We start from the raw sequence: 16,250 nt of genomic DNA, 5'->3' as shown, positions 1-16,250 counted from the left end.
TATACCCAGAGAATACAGTTAGAATCCAGATACTATAAAAGGACTATACATTTTAATGATGTTAACTTATACCTCTATCTCTAGGGATAGGAAGGAAATGGCATTAAGAATATAGCAATGCTATGCCTATAGGTCTACTGTGTGCCAGTTTTGTGTTGCTAAAACACTGGTGAAGTACTTACGTACTTTCCCAGCCAGGTAGTTCTACTCCATAGATAAAGTGTGCCCAAAACAGGCATCTCAGTTATGTATTGCTGGTGCAGAAATAATGGTTACTTAAATATCTCTTCTATCCTTCAAATGCTTAAATTCCCAGAGATTGTTGAGTGAAAAATAAGAGAGGAAGGCTTTTAATTTAACCATGGATTATTTTGATATTCTAAGCATTTGAGTTAATTAAAAATAAAACTCAAAATGCAATGCTTCATAAGTTATAATGTAATTTTAACACATTGTGATTTGTAAAACATAACTAAATATAAAATCATAACATTATTAATTGATATAAGTAGAAACTTCATGACCATGTAAGAAGGAAACAAAAGTTCAAGGGGAGTGGGAGGGAACAAACCTAAGGCTTCCAGTCCAGCATTAGGCAACTGTAACAATGTTGAAGTTACTGACTCAGAAGCTCTAATTTATGGAATAAATTTGTATCCATGGTGATGGAAGGGGAGGATCAGGAGAAAAGAGAGTAGATTAAAATAGTTTAAAGACACTTTAGGAAATAAACAACTTGAGTTATGGGTGAAAGGGCATAGAAGTCATTTCCCACTTACCAATGACACTTTATCCAAAAAAATCTATTTCTAGGTAATTTGAAAGAAAACTTTCACTGTGCTTGTTTTTCTTCATATGGAAGAGGAATCAGGGAAAGGGTAAATTTATTGTTTCATAAATTGAAAAAATGTTTCCTATTAAATGATTTTATTTGGAAAAAGGAAAGTTAGTATGTCAATTTCACATTTTTGCATTTGACTTCCTGTTGAAGAGTTTCTTCTTTTCTTTGCTTTCATTTTTCCTTGTGTTCAGGGTTCTTTTGGAAAGAATTATCTATTCCTGCTGCCTAAAAAAATTTTTAAAAATTATATGTGACAATTTTTGTGCACTTTCCCACAATATATGGAGATTGGCGGTCAAAACCTCTTGACTAATTGAGAGCAGCATCTAGTCCTTGCATTCCAGTGGAGGCATCTCTTGACCTTATGACATATTAAGTGTTCTAATTATTCTGGAGAGCAATTTGGAATTATGCCCAAAGGGCGATAAAGCTGTGCATACCCTTTGACCCAGCAATTCAACTTTTAGGTCTTTTTCCCAAAGAAATCATGGAAGGGGGAAAGGGACCCACATGTACAAAAATATTTATAGCTGTTCTTTACGTGGTAGCAAGGAATTGGAAGTTGAGAGGGTGCCCATCAATTGGGGAATGGCTGGACAAGTTGTGGTATATGAATACGATAGAATACTATTGTGCTGTAAGAAATGATGAGCAGGAGGAGTTCAGAGAAACCTGGAGGGTCTTACGTGAGCTGATGATGATTGAGATGAGTAGAACCAGAAGAACATTGTACACAGTATCATCAACATTGAGTGCTGACCTACTGTGATGGACTATATTCTTCTCACCAATGCAATGGTACAGAAGAGTTCCAGGGAACTCATGATGGAAGAGGATCTCCAAATCCAAGGAAAAAAAAAAAGAACTGTGGAGTATAGATGCTGATTGAACCATACTATTTCTTTTGTTTTGGGTGCTGGGTTTTTTTTTTTTCTATTTTGAGGTTTTGCATCACTGCTCCAATTTTTTCTCTTGTAACAGTATTAATGCAGAAATAGGATTAATGTTATTATGTGTATATATATATATGTGTGTGTGTGTATATATAGCTATATGTCTATGTATATAGATATATAGAGATATAACCTATATCAGATTACCTGCTGTCTAGGGGAGGGGGGAGGGAGGGGAGGGAGGGAGAAAAATCTGAAATTGTAAAGCTTGTATAAACAAAAGTTGAGAACTATCTTTACATGTAATGGAAAAAATAAAATACCTTATATGTAAAAAAATGTTCTAATTATTAAATGTTTTTGGTGATCATTTCAGCTTCACTTAGATTTTTCTTATGTTGTCTTATGAAATTTACTAATTTAATTTAAGAAGTTCAGAATATTAATGCTTAAATTCATTGTAGTGTCACAGATACAAGACAAGGATGTGACATTCTATTTCTAGTTGCTGTGATTTCTAATAGCATTTAGTAGAAGTTGATTAACATTTTCCCTTAATATAATACAACTACAGAGAAAAAAAGACATACTTTTTAAGTAGGTGAAGTATTTTAAAATTTTATTAATTTTATTAATTCAAGTAAAATAGGTGTTATGTAAGTGTAGATCACTGTCTTAAGTACTAAGAATACATAGGTAGAATTAGATACAAATTTTTCCTGTCCTCAGAGAAAATTTCAGTGGTTGTATATGGGGAGCAAGAAATGAAACCTGGCAATGGATAATCTAAATAATTTCTATTGAATATATGCATAGGAAAAGTACCAATGAAGCTACATGAGACATTTGAGAAAGGAAATATCCTTTTGAGACGATTGGAGTCAGATGAATCAGAGAAAGTTTAAATGACTAGTTTGCTACTGAGCTGGGAATTGAAAAATGAATAATATGTGGGTGGAGTTCATGTCCATTCCAGGTCTGGGTGACCCATTTCACAAAATGTCAGGAGTCATTGGAATATAGATCCAGAGCTGGGAAGGTATTTATTAAAAAACTATTCCTATTTGCTAATTTTACAATGGTCCAGCATGGCTTTCCCATGCTCATATAGGTAGTGTCAAAGGATGGATTTGAATTCAGTCCTCTGATTTTAGAGTCGGTTCTCTTAAGAATGTGCATGCATCTGTTTGAATGTGTTCATACTGCTTGGACAGCTAGGTGGATAGAGCACTGTCCCTGAAGTTAGAAGGACCTGAGGTCAAATGTCACTTCAGACACTAGCTATGTGACCTTGGGCAAGTCATTTAACCCCAATTGCCTTAAAACATCTGCAACCATCTCCAATCACCCTGATATTTATCTTGTCTCTGGAACCATATATCTCTAGAAGAGGGAGTGAGACAGGTGAATTTGCACAGTCATATATAACTTAAATCCAATTCAGTGCAAATCATGACATCACCCTGATGTCATGGTCCTCTTCAATAATGAAGGACAACCACAAAGAAGATTGTTTCCTGGTTCTTATTGGCTAAAAGTTTTGGAGATATTGGTCATCTTGGCACCCTGGCCTTAGGAGGAAGAAGAGAGCTTCGGGAATTACTTCCAGAGGAATCTAAATGTCTAGGAAATGGAGGAGTTGAGATCCAGACATGAAAGATACTGTTTATTTTCTGTAAAGTGGGAAAAGTGAAGAAAAGTTTTTCATATTAAAAAACAACAACATGAAGTTACACATTTCTGGACACATCAGACAGCATTTTATTAACTCAAAATATATTATAAACAACATGTAACATTTACAGTCTGTAATGGTTAATTTTTTTAAAATCCCCAAAATTTCTGGCTCCAAATGTGTGATGCTCCTGACCCCTTTTTGCTTAATATTAACTTATTTAACTATTTATCTATTTGTTTATTTATTTGTTTGTTTATTCATTATTTGATTCATTCATTCATCTGTCTATATACCTATCTATTTATTTATTCATTCATTTCATTATTTATTAATTTGTTTGTTTTCCAGTAACATATAAGGATAGTTTTTAACATTCGTTTTCATAGGATTTTTAGGTACAAATTTTTCTCCCACCCTTCCTTCCCTCCCTCCTCCCCAAGACAGAAAGCAATTTAATACAGATTATATATGTGTAATCACATTAAACATATTTCTGCATTAGTCATATTGTGAAAGAAGAATCAGAGCACAAGGGAAAAAAACTCGCAAAAGAAGAATAAAAAAAAATCCCAATCTGCATTCATAAACCACAGTTCTTTTTCTGGATGTTGAAAACATTTTCTATCATGAAGTTCTTTGAAATTGTTTTGGACCGTTGCATTGCTAAAAAGAGCCAAGTCTATCACCATTGTTCATCACACAATGTTGTTGTTACTGTGTAAAATGTTCTCCTGGTTCTTCTCCTCACAGTCAGCATCACTTCATGTAAATCCTTCCAAGTTTCTCTGAACTCTTCCTGCTCATCATTACTTTTCACATTGGTTTTTAAAAATTCTGTGTTCTAAATTTTCTTGCTCCCTCCCTCCTCAAGTCTCCCTATGAAATCCAGCAATTCATTATGTCATACATGTGCAGTTATGTAAAACATTTTCTCATTAGTCAGGTTATGAAACAAAATAGAAAAAATACCTTTAGAAAGAGGAGCTAACAAATAAAATTATACTTCAGTCTGTATTCAGATACCATCAGTTCTTCCTCTGTTCATGTGTAGCCGGAGATAGAGACTAGGACAGAGACAGAGAGAAGAAAAATAAAATAAAACAGCCTATACCCAAAATAGCTTACATTCTGGAAGATCCACGATATCTCCTATGTGGACACTTTCTCCTCTCATAGAAATCAATATTTTTATATCTTAGTACCAAGTAATTAATAAATAGGTGTTGCCCTCTCCCCCCCCCAAATATAATGAAATTCAGGGTTTCCTATATTTTGTGATGAGGCATAATTATTCCAAGTGAAGCCTAATTTAAAACTAACCTTTACCCCATTGTTTCTTGGATCTGGGTTTATACAAATAAGCTGAGCCGAAGTTCTTTTGGCTAGTCATAACCCCATTAAAATTTTACGCTATATGGTACGTGGCATATACTCAAAAATTGACCATGTATTAGTGCACAAAATCTTCATAGTCAAATTTAGAAAGACAAAAATACTAAATACATCTTTCTCAGATCATGAAGCAATAAAAATTACATGTAGTAAAGAACAATGGAAAGATAGACTGAAAATTAATTTGAAACTGAATAATCTCATCCTACAGAATGAGTGGGTCAAACAAAAAATCATACAATCAATAACTTCATCCAAGAGAATGACAATAATGAGACAATATACCAAAACCTAGCGGATGCAGCCAAATCACTGCTTAGGAGAAATTTTGTATTTCTAAATACTTACTTGAATAAAAAAGAGAAAGAGGAGATGAGTAAATTGGGCATGCAACTAAAAAAACTAGAAAAAGAACAAATTAAAAATCCCCAATTAAATACTAAATTAGAAAACCTGAAAATCAAAGGAGAAATTAATAAAATGGAATGCAAGAAAACTATAGAATTAATCAGTAAAACTAAGTGCCAACTTTATGAAAAAACAATAAAATAGATAAACCTTTGTTTAATTTGATTTAAAAAAAGAAAGAAGAAAAACAATTTACCAGTATCAAAAATGAAAGGGGGGATTTCACCACCAATGACAGAGAAATTAAAGCAATAATTAGGACCTATTTTACCCACCTGTATGCCAATAAATTTGACAATCTAAATGAAATGGATGAATATTTACAAAAATACAAATGGCGCAATTTAACTGAAAAGGAAATAAAATACTTACATAGAACCATTGGGGTTGTCTTGGATCATTGTATTGTTGAGAATAGTTAAGTCATTCACAGTTCTTCAATGAATAATATTGTCAATGTGCACAATGTTCTCCTGGTTTGGTTCACTTCACTATACACTAGTTCATACTAATTTTTCCAGGCTTTAATGAAATAATCCTGCTTGTAATTTCTTATACCACAATGATATTCCATCTTCATCATGTACCACAGGTTTTTTAGCCATTCCCCAATTGTTAGGCATTCCTTTGAGCTCCAATTCTTAACCACCCCAAAAAGAGATGCTATAAATATTTTTGTAGAAATAAGCATTATTCGCTTTTTTGGGATGTCTTTGGGATATAAACCTAATAGTGCTATTGCTGAATCAAAGGGTATGCACAATTTTATAGCCCTTTGGGCATATTTCCAAATTTCTCTCCAGAATGGTTCAATCCAAATCAAAACTCCACCGACAGTGGGTTAGCATCCCAGTTTTCCCACATCCCCTCCAACATCTAACCTTTTCCTTTTTTATTATATTAGCCACTCTGATAGGTGTGAGTTGATACATTAGAGTTGTTTTAATTTGCATTTATCTGATCAATAGTGATTTAGAGCATTTTTATATGACTATATATAACTTTGATTTCTTTATACAGCTGTCTCTCCTTTTCCTTATTTGAATTTTTGAAAATTTCAATACTGGGACAATTTGGACTATCCCTGTAATAGTAGTGGCTAATGGCAGTATTTGCATCACACTACTGTAGACAAACTAGGAATACTTTCTGCTCTAGTACTAAACAAATTCCTCAGTATAAAGCTAAACTAGAGCGAGCGAGCGAGAGAGAGAGAGAGAGAGAGAGAGAGAGAGAGAGAGAGAGAGGAATTACACTATATCTCTTCAAAGGAGGAAAATTACTTCCATTAATCAAGAATTATGGGTTTATGATGTTTAAAATCTAAATGTATGTCTAAAAAATCTAATTTGTGGTCACCTTAAATTAGAAGTCTTTGGGTATTAAGCATTTATTAAAGCATACTACGTATTAGAAAAAAGAGAACATGTGGAGTTAATAAAAGGCCTATCTAGCCTAGAGTTCCAGCCTTGTCTGTTTCTTCCTCAAGTCCTCTGCCACAAACCTGCTTCAACTACAAAGTGCTGCAAAACTGAATGTGGAAGCTTTTTATAGGTCTGGAGCAGAGGCAGTCCTTACACACTGCTTCAAGCTGATTATTAGGCATCATCCAAATCCATGGGTCCACTGGACTTGAAGGTGGTCTTGAGTTGAGTTCAAAGACGAATAAGTTCTGAGAACAATACCTCCTTAAGAGCCAGCCAGGTGTGGTTGCAATCTAATTAACTTGAAGTAGGCTAATAAGCAAAGTCAATCTCTCTCACTTAATTCAATCAGTTTAGATTAATCTCCAGGTGAACCTTTGAGTATCTGCCAAATCCCATTATTTTCTTCCAGGTTTATCTCTTTACCATATGATCTTTATAAAATTAAACTTATTTTTTTTCTTGGACTCTATGTAATTGTGAGAAAATATGCCCCCAGCTTGAGGGTGGTGTGTATGTATTTTGTTTTAGTTTTGTTTTATTTATGAGCTATCCATATTCTTCCACCCTAGTAAATACCCCTTTCTAAAACCTTGCTAAGTCTGTTTGTCTACTAATTAATAGAAAATGCACTATTACAAATGTCCCTTGAGCAAAAGAACTTGAGAAGCAACCCCCTACTCCTCAGAGTTACCCATAAATTAAACACTCTTTGAAGATCCAACCTGATGGTGAAAGTGGTAATGGGAGTGGGAGTTGGGTCAAAGAGAAAAGTCTTTCCTTTGAATTCCTTCATGATCAACAATTTGAAATAGACTTTAATTATTTTTATAATTAATCCCTCTATGAATCTAGCCTACCTCTTAATCTTCTCCCCCCTTTACTATCCCTACTCAAATCCCTATTGATTCTAATATATTTCTATATCAAAATCTTTTTAAATAATATTTTTATTTAACGTTTTGAGTTCCAAATTTTATCTTTACTTCCCTCCCTTCCCTCCCCACTCCCTGAGGTAGTAAGCAATCAGATATGCATTATAAATATGAAATTATGCAAAACATTATCATATTAGTCATTTTGTATAAGAAAACTTGAAGAAAATGAAAAATGGAACAAAGTGAAAAATAGCATGCTTCAGTCTGTGTTCCACCAATATCAGTTCTTTCTTTGGAGGTGTTCATAGAGTTTCTGGGTTTATCTTGGCAAGTAGCCTACCAAGTATTTTATATTTTCTACTGTTACTTTAAATGGAATTTCTCTTTCTATCTCTTGCTGCTGAGCTTTGTTGGTCATGTATATGAATACTGATGATTTATGTGGGTTTATTTTATATCCTGCAAATTTGGTAAAGTTGTTAATTGTTTCAAGCAGTTTTTAGTTGATTCCTTAGGATTCTTTAAGTATACCATCCTATCATCTACAAAAACTGAAAGTTTTGTTTCCCCCTTGCCTATTCTAATTCCTTTAATTCTTTTTTATTCTCTTATTGCTATATCTAAAATATCTAGTACAAAATTAAATAATGGAGGTGATAATGGACATTCCTGTTTCACTCCTGATCTTATTGGGAATGCCTCTAACTTATCCCCATTACATATAATGATTGCTGACAGTTTTAGGTAGATACTGCTTTTTATTTTAAGGAAAGCTCCACTTATTCCTATTATCTCTAGTGTTTTATTAGGAATGGGTGCTGTATTTTGTCAAAAGCTTTCTCTGCATCTATTGAGATAATCAAATGATTTTGGTTAGTTTTCTTATTGATGTAGTTGATTATGTTAATAGTTTTCCTAATGTTGAACCAGCCCTGCATTACTGGTATAAAATAAAATTCCTGCATTCCTGGTATAAAATGAAAGTATTTTATTATTGTCTGGTTACATGTAGAAATAGTTTTCAACATTTGTTTTTATAAGATTTCCAATTTCCAATTTTTCTCCCTCCCTCCGCTCCCTCCCCTAGACAGTAGGTAATCTGATATAGGTTATATATATACACACACACTAACATTAAACATATTTCTATATTAGTCATGTTATAAGAGCAGAATCAGAGCAAAAAGGAATAACCTCATAAAAGAAAAACAAAAGCACCAAAACCAAACAAAAAATGGTATGCTTTAATCAGTATATATATATATATATATTCCACAGTTCTTTTTTTTTTTCTGGATTTGGAGAGCCTTTTTAATCATGAGTCCTTTGGAACTTTCTTGTTCCATTGGATTGGTGTGAAGAATCTAGTCTATCACAGTTGATCAACACATAATGTTGATGATACTGTGTATAATGTTTTTCTGGTTCTGCTCATCTCACTCAGCATCAGTTCATGCAAGTCCTTCCAGGTTTCTCTGAACTCCTCCTGCTCTTTGTTTCTTACAACACAATAGAATTCCATTACATTCATATACCGCAACTTGTTCAGCCATTCCCCAAAAGTGGTATTTCGGGGTCAAAGAGTATGCACAGCTTTATAGCCCTTTGGGACATAATTCCAAATTGCTCTCTGGGAATGGTTGGATCAGTTCACAGCTCCACCAATAGTGCATTAGGCTTCCAATTTTTCCATAGCTTCTGCAACATTTATTATTTTCCTTTTTTGTCATATTAGACAATCTGATAGGTGTCAGGTGATACATCAGAGTTGTTTTCATTTCTATTTCTCTAATCAGTAGTGATTTAGAGCATTTTTTATATGGCAATAGATAGATTTTATTTCTTCATCAGAAAACTGCCTGTTCATATCCTTTGACCATTTTTCAATTGGGGGATGACTTGGATTCTTATAAATTTTATTTAGTTCCCAATATATTTTAGAAATGGGGCCTTTATCAGAAATACTGGCCATAAAAATTGTTTCCCAGCTTTCTGCCTCCCTTCTAATTTTGGATGCATTGCTTCTGTTTGTACAAAAAAATTTTAATTTAATGTAATCAAAATCATCCATTTGGCTTTTCATAATATTCTCTACCTCTTGTTTGGTCATAAATATCAATTTCTGATGGATAGGCTGAGAAAATATAATAAAAATGACAATTCTACCTAAATTAATTTACCTATACAGTGCCATACCAATCAGCCTACATAAAAATTATTTTATAGAGTTAGAAAAAATAATAAAAAAATTCATCTGGAAAAACAAATATTCAGGAATACCAAGGGAACTAATGGGAAAAAATCCACAGGATGGTGGGCTAGCTATACCAAATTTGAAGCTATAGTATAAAGTGGCAGTCATCTAAATTATTTGGTACTGGCTAATAGAGTGGTGGATCAATGTAATAGGTTAGGCACAGGAGACACAGTAGTAAATGACTTTAGTAATCTACTGTTTGATAAACCTAAAAACTTTAGCTTCTGGGATAGGAACTCAGTATTTGATAAAAACTCCTGGGAAAACTGGAAGGTAGTATGGAAGAAACTAGGTATAGACCAACATCTTACACCTTATACAAAAATAAGGTCAAAATGAGTATATGATTTAGACATAAAGGGTGATGCCACAGGTAAATTAGGAGAGGAAGGAATAATTTACCTCTCAGATCTATGGAGAGGAAAACAATTTATGCCCCAAAAAGAGATCGTTTATATTATGAAATGTAAGATGGAAGACTTTGATTACATTAAATTAAAAAGCTTTTGTACAAACAGAAACAATGCATACAAAATTAGAAGGGAGGCAAAAGAATAGGAAACAATTTTTAAAGTCAGTATTTTTGATAATGGCCTCATTTCTAAAATATAGCAGGAACTAAATCAAATTTATAAGAATGTAAGTCATTTCCCAATTGAAAAATGGTCAAAGGATATGAACAAGAGGTTTTCTGATGAAGAAATCAAACCTGTCCATTACCACATGGAAAAATGCTGTAAATCACTATTGATCAGAGAAATGCAAATTAAAACAACTCTGAGGTACCACCTCACATCTATCAGTTTGGCTAATATGACAAAACCAGAAAATAATAAATGTTGTAACCAGTTGTCAGAAAGCATACTTATACTTGATGGGGAAACCCTGGAGAAATAAAAAGATTCCAAAAAAGGCTCACCTCATTGACGGATGAATTCCTTTCATCAATCCCTTAATCCAGCTTTGTTAATATTATAACTAGTGAACAGTGAATTCAGTAGTGCTTCCCTAACAACAGGACCCTCCAAAGAAAAGAAAAAAAAATTCTTAATTTAAAGTACAAATTGTTTCAAAGCATGGCTTTAAATATGATATTGCAAAATATTAAATCATAAATTCAAATATAAGTATGCCATTAGCCAATGAGCATTAAAAATTAAATAAAGCAATTTATAAAACATATTACATAGTCAAAACAATAGGGATATTTAAGTTTCTTAATTTTGAATTGGACCATTCCAATAGAAAGTTTTTTTTTTAATTTGTGATAATTAGACATATGATTGCTTGATGATGTAACATATTCTGCAAACTAGAACTTTTTATTCATTAAGGCACTTTAACTGATTTTCAAGAATAATGTTTAGATGAAGTGATTTCTCCAGTTCTTATGTGTACTATTCACTAGGATTTTATCAAGCATAACCTTAATAATAAAAATAATATGAGCATTATATAGAACTTTAAATTTCATGAAACACTTTACATGTTTCTCATTTAATGTACATATTTTAATTCCATTAATAATCATCAATAATACATTCAGGTATTTATATATTCAAATGAATCTTCTCAAGTAATTGATGCAATCATATGCATAGAGATGGGGGAAAGGGAATGGACACATGCCATTTAATTGGCATAATGAATACCCTGGGACAACTAGGTGGTGCAGTGGATAAAGCACAGCAGTGGACATAAGTTAAAATCTGGCCTCAGACACTTGACACTAACTAGCAGTGTGACCCTGGGTAAGTCACTTAACCCTCATTGCCCCCTCCAAAAAATAATGAATACCCTGTATAAGAAAACTCTCTGTACCAATGCTAATCAGTATCAACTGTTTGACTTAAGGCCTTACAACGTTACCCAGAATACCCAGAGATTGACTCGCACCAAATACAAAAAATAGTGTTTTTCAAAGGTAGCACTTAAAGTCTGATTTAATTGGCTCCAAGGTGAGCTCTCCATTCAATACCCCATACTACAGCATACTGTTTCTAATTTAAACAAATATATAAATTAGAAAATTCCATACTTTTTCATGCATTAGCAAAATGGCACCAGCTTTGGATGTTGTATACAGACATTTTTTAAGTCATAAAATGGAACTTGCAATTAATGCCTTCTCTTTTTAGTCAAAAAAGTATATTATTATACTCCAGTTACTTGTAAATATAGTTTTCAACATTTGTTTCATAATATTTCTAATTCCAAATTTTTCTCCCTCCCTCCCTTCCCTGACCACTTCCCAAGACAGAAAAAAATCTGATACAGGTTATATATGTACAATTACATTAAACATATTTCTGCATTAGTCATGTTGTGAAAAAAGAATCAGAACAAAAGGGGAAAACCTCAAAAAAAGTAGAACCAATATGGTGTAATATTCATTCAGAATCCATTGTTATTTTTTTTCTGGATGTGGGGAACATTTTCTATTTTGAGTCCTTTGAAGTTTTCTTGGATCACTGTATTTCTGAGAAGACCTAAGTCTATCACAGTTGATCATCACATAATGTTGCTGTTACTGTATTCATTGTTCTCCTGGTTCTGCTCACTTCACTCAGCATCGGTCCACTTAAGTCTTTCCAGGTTTTTTTTTTTCTCTGTAACCTGCCTGCTAATCATTTCTTATAGCACAATATTATTCCATTACATTCATGTACCACAACTTGTTCAGCCATTCCTCAGTTGATGGGCATTCCCTCAATTTCCAATTCTTTCCCACAACAAAGAAAGCTGGTATAAATATTTTGGTTCATGTGGATCCTTTTCCTTTTTTTATGATTGCTTTGGGATCCAGACCTAGTAGTAGTATTACTGGGTCAAAGGGTATGCACAGTTGCATAGACCTTTGTGCATAGTTCAAATTGTTCTCCAGAGTGGGTGGATCAGTTAACAACTCCACCAACAATGTATTAGTGTTCCAATTTTTCCACAGCTTCTTCAACATTTATTATCTTCCATTTTTGTCATATTAGCCAATCTGATAGGTGTGAGGTGGTACGTCAAAGTTGTTTTATTTTGCATTCCTCTAATCAATAGTGATTTAGAGAATTAATGCCTTCTTTTGAGATTCCATGGTATAACCCATGAAGGTAATATCCTAATTTATGAAATTTTCCTTTATAATAGGAAATTTCTTTTGCATTTTATAACAGAGAATCTAAGTTTGAGGTATGTGTGTGTGTATATATATATATATATATATATATGTATATACATATGGATATGGATATTGTTATGGATATGAAGGTAGATGTAGATTATAGATTTATAGAGATATAGATATAATTATTTTTTTTTAATTTATATTGTTTAAGTCCTAGGTTACATAACGCAGTGGATAAAATGTATGGCCTAGAGTCAGAAAGTTCTGAGCTCAAATATATCCACAGACATTTACTATCCATGTACATTTTAATACGTTATTTAACTTCCATTTGCCTCAGTTTTATCCATTGTAAAATGGGGATAATGATAATATCTACCTTCCGGGGTTGTAATAGGGATCAAATGAAATGATAACACAATGCCTGACACAGATTAAGCACCATATAAATTCAAATTGTTGTTATTTTACTATATTATATATTTTATAAAGGATTTTTTTCTCTTCCATCTAGCCCTTGAATTACAATATTTGGTTGTTTTGTGACATATAAAACAATTGTAATGTAGAAATTATAATGGACATCTATGGAAAAAAGAATAACTACAGAAGAAAGAAGGCCAGAAAGTAACTTGATAATTAGAAAAGAGAGAATAAATGTTCAATTTGAGTCCTTCATTGGCCCCATGAGATATCTAAAACACAAAGAATAATAACAGAGTTAAATCTCTAGCACATTAAGAGTGGAGTGGGAGAATGGATATGAATCTCATAGGATAGAAAGACATAGAAGAACTATGAGCTTCTCTTATGCAAGAATGACCCATACATACAGAATTGTTCTTGAACTGTGTTAACCAAGAAGCAATATCATTTAAAGTTCTGAGACATAACATTGAACATGATCATCTGTCATCATTAACAATAAAGTAACAGAATAGGAAAACATAAATTGAAATAAAAAAGATTTTTTTTAAAGTTAAAAATATCTTTGTGGCTCACCATTTTGCTGTTTGCATCAGCAGCACCCCTATAATCTTGCTGTCAATTTATATCAAGTAGAATCATTAAGCTGACAAAAAAGTAACCCCAGATATGCCAAAGCGTTGAGAATTCTTTTTTTTTTTAAATTTGTGCTCTATATGCATGGTATAAGAACAGCCATATACCCCCTTTCCTATGTTGTTATTCTATATTGTAATAATTAGATTGCCATAAGAAAATACCAAAAATGGATCCAAGTCCTCAAAGGATTTGAAAATAATATTATTGCTAATTGGGGCTCTGTTTTTCTTTCTTTTTTTTTTTTTCGGTAGAGATCTGTCCTAAGATGCTTGGTCTTTATCCATTCATAAATACCTTCTGTGTTACTGACACTCTATTAGTTTCTGTGAGGTGGGGCAGGGCAGAATGAAGGACATTATAGCATACAGGCTTGCGTCAAGGAGTTTATGGTTTGCAGAAGGGAAATGAAACAATGCCCAAATTCATGAAGCAACTAGAGGAAAAAATAAATATAATAATATATTATGGTATACCAAGATGTGTGGTATGCACCATATCTCACTCAGATGACATTCTACCCATTACCTCAAACCTATATCCCAAGTCTCCTCTTCCATGAAGATTTCCATAATCCCCATAGTGGATGTCAAATAGTGTTTTATTTCTTACATTCATTTAAAATTTGTATTATGTGTATTTCTATGTGTGTCATATTTATTTCAGTTTTGAAAGCAGGTAAATATTTCAGTTATTACTATAACTCCACATTTCATTTCCTATTTTGATCTCTCCTCCCCCATGGCTAAAGCTCCTTCTCCTTGAAATTACATTACATTTACCTTTCAAATATGTTTTATTTATTTATTTATTTTCCTTAAATCTAAGCATGTTCATTCAAACTTCAATTTGTGAATACCCCCAAACAAAAGAAATAGAAGAAAAGTAAATACAACAACCAAGGAAAGAATAAATAATTAAAAATAATTATCTCAGCTTTAAAGGATCCTTTTGAAATGAAAAAAAGTTTGATTCATAGCTAAAAATAAAAACAAAGAGTATCATTATCAAAGAATTTAAAAAGGACCCCTACATGTGTGTAACAATATAAATGGGGGCAGGTAGGTGGCACAATGGATAAAGCACCAGCCCTGGATTCAGGAGGACCTCAGTTAAAATCAGGACTCAAAAACTTGACAATTACTAGCTGTGTGTGACCCTGGGCAAGTCACTTAACCCTCATTGCCCTGCAAAATAAATACATATATATATATATATATCAATAAATGAATGAATAAATAAATAAATAGATGGTTTAAAACATCAAGACTACAAAAGTAGAAAAGTAACACTGTAGCATAATGACAAAGTATCTGGAACTCTGAGAATTAAATACCTTTTTTTTTTCCTGGTGGGGTGATGAGGGTTAAGTCACTTGCCCAGAGTCACACAGGTAGTAAGTGTCAAGTAACTGAGGCCACATTTGAACTCAGGTCCTCTTGAATCTAGGGCCAATGCTTTATATACACTGTGCCACATAGCTTCCCCAATACCTATTCTTTAATAAAGAGAAGCAAACACTTTTTGTGTGTGGGGGGGGAAGTATATAGCCAAGATGGAGGAGAGAAGGTAGAAAGTTGTCTGAGCTCTCCAGATTTTCCCTCAAAAACAACATTAAATCAAGTGTCTAAAAAGATTCTGGAAACACAGAACCTACAAAATGCCAGAAAGACACAATCTTCCAACTTGAGATAATTTAGAACACTTCAGGAAATGTCTGTCCCACTTGGGAGAAAGGGGAACACAGTACAGCTCAGCAAAGCATGGTGGGGTTCTGAGCAAGTCAGCAAAAAGCTCTTGACCACAGCACAGATCAGCATCTGAGGTCCCTTGGTCCTGACTCAGCAGGCTACTGGTGAAGCAGGGCAGTTGTGAGACTGGACAGACCTGGCTGATAGGGCAAATTCCAAGTAGAGAGTCTCTAATAGGACAGGCATGACTAGGCCAAGCCATCCCAACTCAGAGGGCAAGCCTAGGGTAGTAAGGAAACCACAAGCAACAAAGGCCTCAGAGCAGAAAGCCAGTGAACAGAGCCCTAATACCCAGTACAAGAAGATTGAAACAGTGACCCTTGTGTCCAAGGAGTATACCTCAACTAGACCAAAGCACAAACTCAGAGGAGGGCAATACTGTCAAAATGCCTACATGTGAAGCCTCAAGGGGAGAGATGAATTGGAATTAACATAAAAAAGCCTTCTTGGGAGAACTCAAAAGGGATTTTAAAATTCAAATAAGAGAGGTAGAAGAAAAAATGGGGAAAAACAGGAGGGAGATTAAAGTTATGCAACAAAATTATGAAAAA

This window comes from Dromiciops gliroides, chromosome 1, assembly GCF_019393635.1.
Source record: "Dromiciops gliroides isolate mDroGli1 chromosome 1, mDroGli1.pri, whole genome shotgun sequence".
Taxonomy (NCBI): Eukaryota; Metazoa; Chordata; class Mammalia; order Microbiotheria; family Microbiotheriidae; genus Dromiciops; species Dromiciops gliroides.
Note: the sequence above shows the minus strand (reverse complement) of the source record.